The sequence below is a fragment of the Triticum aestivum genome, chromosome 7A (genome assembly GCF_018294505.1).
Source record: "Triticum aestivum cultivar Chinese Spring chromosome 7A, IWGSC CS RefSeq v2.1, whole genome shotgun sequence".
Taxonomy (NCBI): domain Eukaryota; kingdom Viridiplantae; phylum Streptophyta; class Magnoliopsida; order Poales; family Poaceae; genus Triticum; species Triticum aestivum.
This window is the reverse complement of record NC_057812.1, coordinates 43,785,246-43,799,900: the sequence shown is the minus strand read 5'-3', so window position 1 is coordinate 43,799,900 and position 14,655 is coordinate 43,785,246. Positions and strand designations below refer to the sequence as shown.

At 40.8% G+C, this 14,655-nt stretch overlaps 2 pseudogenes; both read left to right on the top strand.

The window, feature by feature from the left end:
- Positions 1-1,751: 1,751 nt before the first annotated feature.
- On the top strand, positions 1,752-7,431 carry LOC123152944 (probable indole-3-pyruvate monooxygenase YUCCA11; annotated as a pseudogene).
- Positions 7,432-8,290: 859 nt separating this feature from the next.
- Positions 8,291-10,276, top strand: LOC123150231 (probable indole-3-pyruvate monooxygenase YUCCA11; annotated as a pseudogene).
- Positions 10,277-14,655: the final 4,379 nt, after the last annotated feature.

Sequence of the window (14,655 nt, the reverse complement as noted above, 5' to 3'; positions counted from 1 at the left end):
TATTTTTCAATTTTACAAAACTATAGTATTGTTTGTGAGAGGTGCAGTTTGCTAACATGTGCAAAATATCAATGCCTCACATAGAGACAACTAGACCAATAACTATAAAAGAAAGAGAAAAGCAAGTGAAAGAAGCCATCTAAGGAAGAAAGAAACAAGCCACTAAAAGTAATATGAGTAAGGTTGAATTAGTATATATAAATAGCTATAGGTGTTACCCAAACACATATCAACAATAGTGTCACTAAATTGATTGCACACCTATATTCAAGTCTTTCCATGGAGAAGGTACAAGTTTTCATCGTCGGAACGGGTCCTTCTGGGCTTGCCACAACAGCATGCCTAAGCAAACTCTCTATACCATATATCATCCACTACTAGGAAAAGGGCTATAGATGGAAATGACACTAATGGCGCACCAGACATGTGGTGCGCCATTAGTATATACTAATGGCGCACCATGTGTTGGTGCGCCATTAGTGTCCAAATACTAATGGCGCACCACATCCACGGTGCGCCATTAGTAACAAATTTTTTTTTTCATTTTTTTCAACTGGTGCGCCATTACTAAGTTTTTTAAAAAAAATCAGAATTTGTTTTTTTTCAAAACTAGTAATGGCACACCGTGGGTGTGGTGCGCCATTACTAGTTTAACTAGTAATGGCGCACCACTCCCACGGTGCACCATTACTAACTTGGCCCAAAACTTCCACCGAATGCACCCCCCCGTGGACCGCCTTTTTAGTTTAAAAAATTTAAAGAAAATGATGGAAATGTTAAAAAAATAAAAGAAAATAAGTTTCCCATGTGATATGTGGTCTAGTTGTTGGGAAAATTTACAAATATGAATTTTGACTTTATTTGCAAAATCTCTCTGATATTTGTAAAATGGGCATAACTTTTGCATACGAACTCGGATTAATAACTTTTCTATATGAAAAATCATCTACTCGAAAAGTTACATCCGACGTTAAACATTTTCAAAATCTCCAAAAACCTAACAGAAAAAAAGTTACGGGGCTTTTAAGATCCGGAGGCAAAAAAATTCAAAAAATTTCAAACTTACTAGTGGCGCATCGTATGCTAGGTGCGCCACTAGTAACAGAAAAAAAATTGGTTTCGAATTTTTTTTGAATTATTTTTCAAAATATGATACGTAATATGATCGGGAAGTTTGAAATATTTTTTTCAAAATTTCATCATACTCATGAACATGAACAAAGTCCTAGACATCAGCAAGGTTTAATAGGATTGATATGATAGATATATCAACAAGTGCCTGTGAAGTGAGGTGGTGCTGGGGTTGAATAGAACTATGAAGTTAAGCGTGCTTGGGCTGGAGTACTGTGAGGATGGGTGACCTTCCAGGAAGTTTGACCACAGAGTGCGATTTGACCTGAGATTAAGCATATTGACTCGAGATTAAGAAAAAAATAAAAAACTTTGAATTTTCTTTAAAAAAATAGAAAAAAAATTGAATTTTTTTTATTACTAATGGCGCACTTCTATGTGGTGCGCCATTACTAAGTCAGATAGTAATGGCGCACCTCTAGGCATACTAATGGCGCACTACTGATGCGCCATTAGTATCACGCCACTAGTAATTAGTAGGCAAAACTGGTGCGCCATTAGTAGGCCTTTTTCTAGTAGTGACCGCTGAGTGTGAAGATTGTATTATGTCGTTATGGCAGAAATACACATATGATTGACTCAAGCTCCACATCGCCAAAGAGTTTTGTGAGCTACCCCACATGGCATACCCAACTGATTGGCCGACCTACCTTCCCAAAGATCAATTTTTAAGGTATATGGAGGATTATGTCAAGCACTTCAATATATCCCCAAAGCTTAACACTTTAGTTGAGTCATGCATGTATGACGAGGTGAGGAAATGTTGGGTTGTCATGACACATAACAAGGTGGATGGCCCAACTATGTATGCATCCAAGTTCTTGGTTGTAGCAACAGGTGAAAATAGTATGGGATATGTTCCACAGATCGTTGGCCTACAAAGCTTTCCTGGTGAAACAATCCACTCATCAAGTTACAAGTCCGGAAATGATTATGTTGGGAAAAGCGTGCTTGTTGTTGGATGTGGGAACTCTGGCTTTGAGATTGCCCATGATCTTGCAGTGCATGGAGCTAACACTTCCATCATTATCCGTAGTTCGGTATGTAGATTTCACGATCCCACTTCTATTGTTTTCTTAGTTTCTCAGAAAGATCATGGTTGACGTTGTACTAAACAAGTTCTTACATGGGTAATTGTGAAGTTGCATGTTATGACAAAGGAGTTGATCCACCTAGGAATGGTACTCTCAACGTGGCACCTTCCACTGAAGCTTGTAGATCTTATTCTTATGATCCTCGCATATATCTTATTAGGTGATTTATCAAAGTATGGTATTGTGAGGCCTAATATTGGTCCACTCACCCTAAAAGCAAAAACTGGCCGGTCTGCTGTCATAGACACTGGCACCACTAAGCTAGTAAAAAAGGTGATATCAAGGTGAGAGGAAAATCATGCTTATAAGTATAAATATATACATACTATATGGGGAATCTAACAGATTAATTTAAAAATATTTTGTGTGGCAGGTATTCGGTCCAATATCATGCATTCGAGGAAATCTCATAGAGTTTGCAGATGGGAATGAGAGGTACTATGACGCTATTGTGTTTGCCACAGGTTACAAAAGCACCGCTAATATATGGCTCAAGGTATATAGACATTCATTTCAATTTATCTCAAAGAACACCATTATTATTATTATTATTTATATATACATCATAGTAATATGAATAACGTATGATGGTAAATAAGTCAAACAAAATTTCTAGCTTAAAAGGACAATCAGTTTCAACTTATAGTCATACTAGTACGCAGGTATGTGCACAACATGTCAAATCTCAATTCACGGATACAAAGCTTGCTTGCTTCAAGCACTGCACCTTGGCATGGAAAGCTTCATCGAGTCAATTGTTGTAGCCGTTCGGTTTTGGATGTAAAGCTTTACATGCTTAGAATTAGTATCTTATACTACAACTAGCTTAAAGAAACTTCACCAGAACTTTCAATTCTCGTTGACACGATTAGTATGCACACTACAAATTCTCACGATCCAGCTACCAATACGTGTGCCATGACCATCATGCATATATTTATTATAGCTGACAAGTGAACTTTATCTACACTAAAAATATAGCGATGGTTCTAGAAATCAGTAGTATCTTCACTATATTGTATCCCGTACTGTAGCTTCAAATCCCAACATTTTGATCCATACCATGGACTTTATGAATGACACACTGCTTTTTGGTGTTGAGATTCAAAAACTTAAAACTCATACACTATATATAGTAGTATAGAAATTTTCTCCAAACATTGTATCATATTTTTTGAAATATTCTTATAAAAATATTTTAATAAATGCAGAACGACATGAGTATGCTAAATAGTGAAGGCATACCCAAAAAAGACTTCCCCAACCACTGGAAAGGTGCAAATGGACTCTACAATGTCGGATTTGCAAGGAGAGGATTGGCTGGTATTGCACATGATGCCAATATTGTTGCAAGTGACATCCATACCAATATAGAAATGACATATTTTAATTAGACTCTCCTAGTACTTCATCACATTTTCTAGATCATTCATCCTAAAAAATGATCTCCGAAAATGTCATAGCTTGGTTTGTTGTTAAGTGTTTATTTTTGTGAAGCTGATTTTATTGAAAGGGATGCAATAATGTATTGTACTTGAAGTATTGTATTGTACTTTTATTATGCCAACTTTTTGTGTGGGGGTTCTATCATGTTGACATGTGTTCAATAATTCAAATGTCTTCAGATATTTGTTTTGTGTTGAAATATATACAAATCTTTATAATGTTGTTTGAGCAACCTTATTAACCTCTACAGGAACTAGTACCAACCGCATGTAACGAGAAACAACAAACTCATGAGTCATAAGAGTGGATTTATTTAGAGATAAACTATTTTGTTGTATTTGCCACAAAAATTCTCTTCAAAATACCCAAGGAGAAGTAAGAAGAAACCAATCACCATATTGTTTGGTACTTTCTCTATGATAACATGAGGTCGTCTTGAGAGGCATGTTACTTTTCCGTAGAACATGAACCACATGGCCGGTTTCAAAAGAAATCTAGGATGGACGGTTTCAAAAGAATATATCTAAGGCTGCTATAGTGAAGGACCTCATTGAGAATCCCGCCGAAGGCATTTTCCTAGGCGAGATTGATTTCAGATTTTTTTGCCTAGATGAGCTCAATATAGTGCCATTGTGGGTGCCAGCTATAGATTCATAATTTACACTGATCATGTATTAATGGCTATATGTGGTAGTACGAGGTAATTTGGGTGATATAAGGAACACACCCATGATACCAAATGAGATTTAAAATACGCGAGAGTGATGTACCAGTGTTTAGGCCCATAATGCGGGTAGTAACCATAGTCTCTTACCCACACAGATACATCATCATGTCCTGTATTTGTATTGTACAAATTTGATATTCATTTGAATGTAGGTATTTTTTGCTAGAAGTGCCATATGGGCATGAACATACCTTACGAACCTATGCGTGTATAGGATCTCTCGGCCTGGCACATAGTCATAGCAAGGTATGTATTTGGAGGAGTTAATGGTGTACAATACTTCATATTCCTATCATATTCATACCTAGAAGATACACCTAGTTTGGTAGCGAGATCAGATAGTATGGTATGGTATTTTATTGTATATAAGATTGTAAACTTATCGATGAAGAATGCACCTCTATATAAAAGGGTAATCGGTATTGAATCCTATGCCATTGCAACACAATCACAAGATCATCAACGATGTATCTCTAGAGCCCGAAAGTGAGATATGCTTTCTCCAATAAGCAGTGACAACAAAATGTATCAGGTTTGCACAGACAAGTATAATGAATCATTCCATTCTATAAATTCTTATTAACTAAACTATTGTATTTATATTAGCAACAAAAAAGGGTAGGTGTCGTGTGGATTATATGTAACATGCTCATTTTTAACTTAGTGAAAACCTGGATTTGGCATGAACTCAAGGTGCCGCTCATAGTAAATCATCCACCACCTCAACACCTACGTGTAACCAACCCAATGACTCTCGTCCCTCCTCTCATGATTCCACCAAATCATAACTAGCTGATATTTAGCATCTTCTTGTCACTAGTGGTTTCTAATCTGCATGTGAATCCATGGAGACAATGTCACACCGCCTTGACTTCCCTCCTGTTAGGGTATCTCCAACCCCAAACAGACAAGCCCATTTATCCGCGTACCTAACGCTAGCCCCGTTCCCAAATGCGCCTACTTTTTCCGCTAAGCCTCGAATTTCATCAATTTCCAACAACCAAAAGCAAATCGATGATACATATAGCACTTCCAAATGATGGGAAGACGAATTGTGCATGACAAACCATTCAACATGTTAGCAAATCAAGGAAAGTTCATACCCCGACATTCTAAGGCCTTCTTGTTGGTGCGGCACTTTTGGCGGTTGCATGCTCTGCGGGTTCGGCCCGGTGGCGGCGGCAGTCGTTGGCTGTAGCGGTAACTCGAAGGTGTCCAACATGGACTATTCTGTGGGTCTAGGAAGATCTATTGTAGCAGCGGCGGGGCATGAGGTGGGTGTGATTGCAACATCGGGGTCTAGGAGCAGGAAAAGAGAGTGGAGGGGTGGAGTGTGGGACAGGGAGGGGTCCGGAAGTTTTTGTGTGTGGAACCGGGCTGTCAGATCCAATGTGCCAGACTTGAAGAATCTAAGTGGCGACGGAGTGGGATGCGTCTATATACCCTTTGGAACATCTAGAAAGATTGGAACCGTCGCATCTTCTGTGGCACGTGCATGAACCACACCAAGGTGGCGGCCCTGACTTTTGAGGATATCAACGAGAGGGCAGCTTTTCCTAAGCCACAAGCCAGCAAGGGTATTGATTAATTTGAATGAGTGTGTGTCAGGGGTTTTCGCCAAGTTCACTCCAAAAACATGTCACCCCTGTAAATAAACCATCTATTTCTTATTCTATACAAAAAGGCAGTGCTCCTGTTGGTTCAGGAAAGGAAAATGAGCAGAATGGAAGAGCCATTTGGATGCGTTTAGACCGATGGTTTTTTAACCATAAACTGTAGAAAAAATGTTCTATTATGTATTATATAAATAAATAAGTGTACACAATATTTACAATAATAGTGGCAGCAGAAGTACAATAGTGACATAAGTCACCAAAGGACTAAAAAGCTTAAAACATGTTTAGACCGATCTTCGTTCCTGTGATGGAAGGCCAATCACTTAACTAGCCATCCAAAGTGTAGGTAGGTGCCCTCCTCGTCTATCCTATTTCTTGAAAGTAAAATCCACCCTTTATAGAAAAAACCCTACTACACACAAACACGCGTGCACAGCCGCACGCACACAAACACAAGCACGACTCACCTAGTTACTGTTATATACACATTTTGTGGGTAACCATACACGTGTGTTGATAGTAAATAGTAATAGTTGACATCTTAAAACTAACCAATGAATAGTGTGGCTACGACCTAGCCAGCCGCCACCACTAAAAAAAGCTAGCGTTCTCTACCTCCCGCCGGCGCCGGCGCCGGTCCGTCCCGTCTCCGATGGCCTTAGGGCTATGGAGGCGGAGTGGATCTCGGCCCCTGCCGGTGGGAGGGCTCCGTTTTTAGATCTTTTTTCGAGCTTTGTTAGGTTTGTGTTCTGCTCAGGAAGGCGAGACGACGGCGGCTCCCTGAAGATAGAATAAAGGTCTTCCTGCCTAGCCCCCATCCTGGTGATGCATCTAGCGTCATCGGTGGGCATGTGGAGGTGTGTCTCCGACAGATCTGTCTTTGGTGGATTTGCTCGGATCTGTTCATCTTTCGTCTTTGTTCGTATGTTTTCAGGTTGGATCCTTTTGATCTACACTCTTCATCCGCGACGGTTGCTGTTCTGGTACGTTGGTTTTATGGGACCTTAGCACGACGACTTCCCAATTGTCTACTACAACAAGGTTTACCCGGCTCTGGCGAGGGAGGGGCGATGACAGCGGTGCGCCTTCGGCTCGCTTCAGTGCTTGTAGTCGTCGCTAGGTGGTCTACGGATCTGGATGTAGTTTTTATTATTTATAGTATTCGTTGTACTACCATGATTGAAGATGAATAGATTGATAGTTTTTCTCGCTAAAAAAGACATCTTAAAACTAGCGCACCAACAAATATTTGCACACTATAGGCTGCGTAAACACCCGTCCATGTACTCATTAGGTAGTCCGTATTTACAGGTTCAACTTCATACTTTACATCTTGCTATTTCAGTTTCATACTTTACATCTTGCTACTTTAGTTTCATACTTTACAACCTGGTTTCAGTTTCTTAATTGTACTTAAGTTGATAAAGGAATTAATACATGCGTGCAAATAGCAACAACAAAAGCTAAAATTGTTTATACATGGAAGCCCAAAAGTTTAGTTTACGTTAACTTGCAAGAAAGACAATCTCTTCGTAAAGTGATCACTTTTTAGAAAAAATGTATTGAGCAACATACAACAAAAGTGCCATTTTAATTATATAGTAGCATGTACGCATGCCAATAAAGTCAAGAGTTTTATATTTGAAATAACAGCATAGGCACATCTAGTGCATGAATTGATCTATAAAAACAATATATATTATCCCATTTTGTGAAATTCCAGTTCTTTTGTTTACTCATGATTCAATGCTTTCTATTCTTCACATTAAATACTTGACAATTAATTAGAAAAACATGAAAAATATTGTTCGATATCATGTATCAACAGTTCAACACTACTCATTAATTCATGGAATAACTTTAAGGCGGTGGTTAATTATCTTATTAACATAAAAAAATCTTTGTTTGAAAGCACTTACTAATCGGATGTTTGAACGTACGCTTATATTAACAACAACGTATATTTATCAATTTTAGGGAACTATACCACTATCCATGAGAGGCGCAGTTTGCTCACATGTGTAAAACAATGCCAATGCCTCACATAGTGACAACTAGACAAATAACGGTAAAAGAAAGAGACAAGCCAGTGAAAGAAGCAAGAAACAAGAGCCATCTAAGGAAGAAAGAAATAAACCACTAAAAGTAATATATAGTAACGACTGATATTTGTATATATAAATAGCTATAGGTGTTACCCGAACACGTACCAACAAGGACAACTTCAACACAATAGTGTCACTAAATTGATTGCACACCTATATTCAAGTCTTTCCATGGAGAAGGTACAAGTTTTCATCGTCGGAGCAGGTCCATCTAGGCTTGCCATGACAGCATGCCTAAGCAAACTCTCTATACCATATACCATCGCTGAGCGTGAAGATTGTATTGTGTCATTGTGGCACAAACACACATATGATTGCCTCCAGCTCCACATCCCCAAAGAGTTTTGTGAGCTACCCCACATGGCATACCCAAATGATTTGCCTACCTACCTTCCCAGAGATCAGTTTTAAAGGTATATGGAGGATTATGTCAAGCACTTAAATATATCCCCAAAGTTTAACACATCAGCTGAGTCATGCATGTATGGTGAGGTGAGGAAATGTTGGGTTGTGATGACGCATAACAAAGTGGATGTCCCAATTATGTATGCATCCAAGTTCTTAGTTTTAGCAACAAGTGAAAATGTTGTGGGATATGTTCCAGAGATCGTTGGCCTACAAAGCTTTCCTAGTGAAACAATCCACTCATCAAGTTACAAGTCCGGAAATGATTATGTTGGGAAAAGCGTGCTTATTGTTGGATGTGGGAACTCTGGCTTGGAGATTGCCCATGATCTTGTATTGCACGGAGCTAACACTTCCATCATTATCGGTAGTCCGTTACGTACATACATTTAACGATCCCACTTCTACTATTTTCTTTGTTTTTCTGAGAAAAATCTTGGTTGACATTCCATTAAAGATGGTCTTACATTGGTAATTGTGAAGTTGCATGTTATGACAAAGGAGTTGATCCACGTGGGCATGGTACTCTCAACGTGGCACCTTCCACTGAAGCTTGTAGACTTTATTCTTATGATCCTCGCATATGTATTATTTGGTGATTTATCAAAGTAAGGAATTGTGAGGCCTAATATTGGCCCACTCACGCTAAAAGCAAAAAACTGGTCGGTCTGCTATCATAGACACCGGCACCACTGAGCTAATAAAAAATGGTGATATCAAGGTGAGAGCAAAATCATGCCTATAAATATAAATATATACATACCATATGGCGAATGTGATAGATTGATTTAAAAATATTTTTTATGGTAGGTATTCGGTCCAATATCTTGCATTCAAGGAAATATCGTAGAGTTTGCGGATGGGAATGAGAGATACTATTACGCCATTGTGTTTGCCACAGGTTACAAAAGCACCACCAATATGTGGCTCAAGGTATATAGACATTTATTATTATTTATATATAACATCATAGTAATATGAATATCATATGATTGTAAAAGTCAACCAAATTCCTTGCATAAAGGAACAATCGGTTTCAACTTATAGTTATACTAGTACACGGGTATGTGCACAACACGTGCACATTTTGGTTCATGGATACAAAGCTTGCTTGCTTCAAGCACTGCACCTTGGCATGTAAAGCTTCATCCAGTCCATTGTTGTAGCCGTTCAGTTTTGTATGTAAAGCTTTAGATTCTTAGAATTAGTATCTTACACTACAACCAGCTTAAAGAAACTCCACCAGAACTTCCAACTCTGTCTACCAGTGTGTGTGTGCCATGACCAGCTACATGCATGAATGGATTACAACTGACGAGTGAACTTTACCTACATTGTCATATAGTGATGGTTCTAGAAATCAGTAGTACCTTTGCTGGAATTGTAGCCCGTACTGTAGCTGCAAATCCCATCATTTTGAGCCATACCATGGACTCCGTCAATGCTTTTTTGTGGTGAGATTCAAAAGTTTTAAACTTGTACACTATATATAGTAGTATAGAAATTTTCTCCAAACATTGTATAACATTTTTAAAAATAATCTTATAAAATATTTTTATAAATGTAGAACGACATGAGTATGCTAAGTATTGTGATGACATACCCAGAAATGACTTCCCCAACCATTGGAAAGGTGCAAATGGACTCTATTGCATCGGATTTGGAAGGAGGGGATTGGCCGGTATTGTACATGATGCCAATATCGTTGCAAGGGACATCCATGCCAACATGGAAATGGCATATTTTAATTAGGCTCTCCTAGTACTTCATCACATTTTCTAGATCATTCATCTTGAAAAATGATATTTGAAAATGTCATAGCTTGGTTTGTTGTTAAGTGTTTATTTGGGTGAAGTTGATTTTATTGAAAGGGACGCAGTAATGTATTATGCTTGAAGTATTGTATTGTACTTTTATTATGCCAACTTCTTGTGTGGGGCTGCTATCATGTTGACATGTGTTCACTAATTCAAATGTCTTCAGGGATTTGTTCTGTGTTGATTCAAATAGGGATTTGTTCTGTGTTGATTCAAATATATGCAAAATCTTAATAATGTTGTTTGACGAAGCTTATTAACCTCTAGAGGAACTAGTACCAATCGCACATAACGAGAAACAACAAACTAGTAACTCATAAGAGTGGATTTATTTAGAGACAACCTATTTTGTTGCACTCACCATAAAAATTCTCCTCAAAATACACAAAGAGAAGTAAGAAGAAACTAATCACCATATTGTTTGGTACTTTCCCTATGATAACACGAGGTCATCTTGGGAAGTATCTCAGTTTTCCGTGGAACATGAGCTACATGGCCGGTTTCAAGAAATTCTGTGATAGTCTATAAGTCTACATATCACCCATGTTTTTTGTCCCGAGCCTTGTCTGATATGAGCTCTATTGCGTAATTTTATTTTGAAACTACATCCAAAGTAATATTAATCCAGAATTACAATAATACTTCTTAGAAAAAGGTGGTATTTTACTATTGAAACACATGTTTCTATCATTACCTAGCTTAAAGAAAATATTTCTTCTGGTTTGACCACTCCCCTTGTCCAGAATTGTGCTCCTTGCCTTCAGTTTGCAGCATACCATGAGGCGTCTCCAACGTTAGGCTTTGAGTAGCGTTGTTGGTTCAAGTGCAGTGTCGATTCTTCTCCTATTTTGCAATCCATTTTGAGCAGAGTGGCTACCGTTTGGAAACAACCTTTTTTTGTGCACGGCTGGACAGTCCACGCACACGGTGGTACACAACATCGTATGCCCAGCTAGTACTGAAATTGAAATGATAGCTTCTGTCACTAGTACCATGACAGGTACAGAGATTGCATTCCTATCTGTCATGCTCAATGTTGTAAACCTACCGTGTATGACCTTACCTCATTAGAATCGGAAGAAACAAAACATCACAAAAAAATGCAAGTCATCTGGTAATTAAGAGCACATATCATTACAGTATGAACCACAGCTTCATTTTTCCTATAAAAGGACTTGTAATCCCTTCGTTGTAATCTACCACTCATAAAATACCCCTGTAGTCCAAACCAGGACCCCTACCACATATAAGGTAGAACCTCTACCACCCATAGTACACCACTATCATAGTAGTTTGGGCTAACAATGATGGCGACACAAGGGATGTCGGCAACGGTGGCGTCGGTGGCCATCAGCACATGCACCGGCCATAGGCTCTTCTCCACCGTCACGTTCACCAGTAGCCGTGTTAGACGCGACACTGGCCTCTCCGACAGGGCTGCCACTGGGTGGCCTAGCAGCGCCTCTACCGTGGCTGGCATGTGCACAGAGCTCCTCATGGCCGGCCGAGATGATAGAGTGTTGGGGAACGTTGCATGGAAAACAAAAATTTTCTACGCACACGCAATGATATATCCATGGAGATGCATAGCAATGAGGGGGAAGAGTGTGTCTACGTACCCTAGTAGACCGTAAGCGGAAGCGTTTCACAACGCGGTTGATGTAGTCGAACTTTCTTCGCGCTCCACCGTTCGAGTACCGAACGTACGACATCTCCGAGTTCTGCACACCTTCAGCTCGGTGACGTCCCTCGCCTTCTTGATCCAGCAAGACGTCGAGGTAGTAGATGACACTACTAGAAAAACCCCTACTAATGGCGCACCTAATATGGCCATTAATGGCGCATCTGTGGTGCGCCATTAACAGCACGCCATTAGTAATTTTTACTAATGGCGCACCACCTGGTGCGCCATTAGTATCTGGTATACTAATGGCGCACTGCGGGTGCACCATTAGTATAGGCCAGCGTGCGCCATTAGTATGCCTCCCAGGGGCCATGTATACCCAGGTGCTTTGGCATACTAATGGCGCACCACCACTGGATGCGCCATTAGTAACCGCAGCATACTAATGGCGCACTACCCAGTGATGCGCCATTAGTATGCACTGTCATACTAATGGCGCACTGTCCTGTGATGCGCCATTAGTATGAATATTAGGTTTTTTTTATCTTTTTATTTTCTGTTTTTTGCACAGGTTACAAAATGTATAGTTTGACAAAATATAGACAGCACACATCAACAACAGATTCATCGAATACAATAGAAGATTAGTCTTTGAATACAATTCATCATATTAGTCTCCGAATACAATTCATCATATTAGTCTCCGAATTAAAAAGACCGAACAAAGATAGAACATTATATTACAAGTCTCGAGACCGCGAGTAGCGAGTTTGTCTTCACATTACAAGTCGATATCGATCATCTAAACTACCATCACATAGAAGAGAGCTGCGGTCATCACGATGAGCATCATCACGATGAAACTCGTCTTCATCCGGTTCCTCCAACGCTCCCTCCCCTCTCCCGCTAGATAGCGGGCGTATCTAGATTCGGCCTCGGCCCTAGTGGTGTACCCTTTGTAACTGTTACCGCTGAATCGGTGAACCTGTCTCCGACACTCCTCCCAGTCATCGTAGACTCCGGGAACCTTACCCTTGTACACGACATACGTCGGCATCGCTATGCACTAGCCAAACGAAACGTTAGTACCAATTCACAGACAATACATAAGCAATATATAATTATGCAATAGAACGATCGGAAGAGAAAAGGAAGACATTAATAGCATCGATTACATCTAAGTTGAACGACTCTCGAAACCAAAGAGACATACTACAAGTTCATTAAAGTTTAATTACAACATGAGCCAATCGATGTTTCAGAACTAGACAACTCGACTCAAGGGACCGGAGCGTGGATGAAGCCGCCGTCTATCGTGGGAGTCATGAAAGAACGGGCGTTGTCATCCTGCATTTGTAGCATTGTGTCGATGTCACTGTTGGACGGTTGATTTCTGAGGTAGAACTGCCCCGAGGTACGAAGGACATCTTGATGGATGATTTCCGCAAACTCCGACTGGATGCGAAAGAATTCTTGTCGGAGGTCCGCGTCCTGGATTGCCGACACGCTCGCGGCCCAATCTTTGAGTTTACTCGGTAGCAGAAGTTGATGATGGTCCCGTACGATCGCCCGCATGTGATGGATGGCATAGTAGGCACCCTTCTGACCGCCAGGCGGCTGCTTGACGCAGCAGAACGTCGTATTGTGGGAGAACACATGCTTGCCGTACTTACGAATAGGCCTGGTGAAGGTGCCTCCAGATTGGGCGTAGCTGGGGAGAACATCATCAAGAACCTTCTTGACATTTGTGTAGTCTACGTTCGACTGACGGTCCGGGTCGAAATACGTGGCCATGGAATATTTGGGGCTTAGGAGGATGAGCGTGCAACGTGTGTCACTGCAGAAAACACGGAATGTTAAAAGAAAAACGATCGAAAAGTAAGAATTCATATGTTACGGGCCGGTTGAGGGGAGGACTTACTCGGGAAAGTAAGGCACGAGGAAGTTATCCTTATCTTGGTTTGCCAGAATGATGCCTTCGAGGTAAGAACTCGCGACTTGCCGGTCCCCAGCGCTGCCCAAGATCTTGGCACGCATGTAGAAGGGGTCGACTATCACAATGTCTGGGGTCTTGTCGCGAATGATCTGCATCTCCATACTCAGCGAAAATAGCCGAACGAAGGTGTAGTGCAGCGGATGAAGGTTCAACATAGCGTGGATGTCATCAAAACGCAGGACGATCGTACGCCCAATGGAGTTATCCACAAAGCCCTTGCCCTCTGGCACCTTGGCCGCGAAAACCGGGTATGCCACACCCGTCTCCCTGAGACGCCGCTTCTCCAAAGCAAGAACACTGTCATGCAGACTCCGCATAGCACCGGTTGCAGCATTGAGCATATTTGTCGGTAGCATCGCCCTACCCGCCACATGCACCCTCCTCGAGATATCCTGCGGTGAAGGTGGCCCGTCCTGAGCACGGATCGTACTCGGTGCCGGCTGGCTCGCACCCTTCTTAGTCTTTCTTTTGCGTGCCTTCTTCTTCTCCTGTAATGGGACCGAGTTCTGCTCACAGACCGCCTTCTTGAGTGTGTTGGGGCTGATAATATTTCGCACCTCGCCTATCTGAGGCTCGGTGAAGTCGGCAGCTGGAGGCGTCTCCTGAGAGCTGAACGCCAGACGGCGCCTGTTGCAACTTGGCTTCTCCGCGGTACGAGCTAGATCGCACACGTCTTTTGTTGGGTTTGGTTCTT